The sequence below is a fragment of the Lactuca sativa genome, chromosome 9 (genome assembly GCF_002870075.4).
Source record: "Lactuca sativa cultivar Salinas chromosome 9, Lsat_Salinas_v11, whole genome shotgun sequence".
Classification (NCBI taxonomy): Eukaryota; Viridiplantae; Streptophyta; class Magnoliopsida; order Asterales; family Asteraceae; genus Lactuca; species Lactuca sativa.
In genome coordinates this window covers 81,216,003-81,218,231 of record NC_056631.2, presented here as the reverse complement: position 1 = coordinate 81,218,231, position 2,229 = coordinate 81,216,003, and positions in this window count along the sequence as shown.

The window sequence follows — 2,229 nt, the reverse complement described above, 5'->3', positions numbered from 1 at the left end:
ATTTTTGGTATGTTACAAGTTGGTATCAAAGCCTTGGTTTGAGGGATTCGGACACACTCTCGGGTGTGTCTGAACTCAAACTGATGGTTTGGTAAATTTTCATGAAAGAAATGAATTCTAAATAGATTACTACTAGAAAGAAAGGGGTGTGATGCATACAACCGACCAAGCTCAAGTAAGTGTCCCCAAAATACACATACATGTTTATTGATTCAGTATATGAATATGAGAATAGAATGCTAGATTAGGGCTAAGGATCTGCTTAGAGTTTTGTAATAAGAGAGATGCCTTGTATGCTTACTGATATATATATATATATATATATATATATATATATATGTGTGTGTGTGTGTGTGTGTGTGTATATATATATATTAATATTTTAGCCTTTATTATTATTATTTGAACTAAAAGGTACTTATAGTGTTTAAATTTATAATTTATAGGTATATTGTTGCTAAAGCGAAAAAGAAACAAATGGAGCGAGAAATTGGGCTTAGAAACCAAAAAAAGAACAAGTTGGCTGAATGCAGCCCATTACGCCCAGCGTAGTGGGTCTTATGCCTTGCATAACGTAGAGATGAGGACTACGCCCAACGTAACTTGTTGGTATGCCCAACGTACTGGGTTTGTCTCCGAAATCCTAATCGTGGTGAGTTTCTTAGTAAGCCCTGCATACACCGACTTATGCCCAACGTACGTAATTCGGTTCCAAAGATTATAAAAAGTGATTTTCAGCCAACTAAAGGAGGGAAATCGAATACCTTGGATCATTAGTCGACAAGTACCTTATATTCTGCCGTTTTGAGGGTCTAGAAGGCGGCCGGAAGGCCATTAAGCTGACAGGAGCGAAGATCTAAAGGATTGGAGAGCGGATTCATGTCGGTAATCATATGGTTTGTTATTGTGACCATGTTAGCATTCCATTGTGATGCCATTATGATTTTACTGTCTGATTTAGGTGTAAAAACCTTTTACTTGTGTTTATGATTGAATGAACCTTTGAATTTATGGTTTATTTGCTATTTGCATTGATTATTCTTATTTAATTTATTCTGTCAAGTTTGATTGAAGATCCATATGTGTTAAAGATTGATATTTTGTTTCCTCTTGCTGAATTAATAAAGCTTAGATGATGTTCTAGATGTGTTAATTTGAATCATATTTTTCCAACGACCATTGGCGATTATGACTAGAGTTTTGACCAAAACCTAGGGTTAGGAGATAAAGTAATGAACTTTAATGTGTGTGCATGAGTAGAATGACTATTTTCTTCATGATTTAACTCCTATTACATTTAGGGTTAAATAAGATCAAATATTGCTTAATATGGACAGGATACTGATTTGCATGATTTTTTGTTCACCTGATAAATGAATTAATAGTTGTGTTGAAATCAAATGATTAGTTGTTGTGACCATGACACTAGTCATATTAAGAATCGGTGAATAATGAATAAATATCCATGGTATTAGTAGTTAACCATTAATTTGAGATGTAATTTATCTAGACCAAAGTACCTAAAGAAATTTGTCTTCTAGTCAGTCCATCCATATTTGATGTTAAGTGGTATTTAAAGTACTTAATAAAACATTTATTTATTAATTTAGTGTGCTTAGTGTAACTTATAATCAAAAAATCCAAATTAATTCACCACCATTCCCCTTGTATTCGACATCTGTTCTTACCACAACTATACTATTACACGATTAGGTTCACTGCCTAATGTGTGTGTTAGTCCGGCTGCGATAAATTCAGTTTTATAAATTTAAAACTTGAGCATTTAAAATATTTATACATAAAAATCACACATCACTTACTGTATGAGCCTCTAAAACTATATGCCAGTATGGATTACATATGATATGTTAGGACGGCCTGTTAGGCAGTGCTCTGGTTAGAACTTGATGCTCGAATGTTGCTTGCTTTGTGCTTTTAGGAACCACTGCTAATACTAGTTAACTATCAAGTGAATATGCTAGGTTACATGTTGCAGAAATTAGATGATTGTAGAAGGATAGGTTTAACTCTATTGTGCAGCTCTTGTTTGAGTCCAACCGTTGTAATGTGAGACCTTGTAGTCAAAGAATTATCTAGTGGTGTGTAACGTCCCAAAATTTAAGTCTAAAAATTCGATTTTATAATAATAAAACTATCATCCAAAATATTATCATAAAACCATAGTGAAATCAGAGTATGTCAAAATCATCCAAATACATCAGAGTTAAT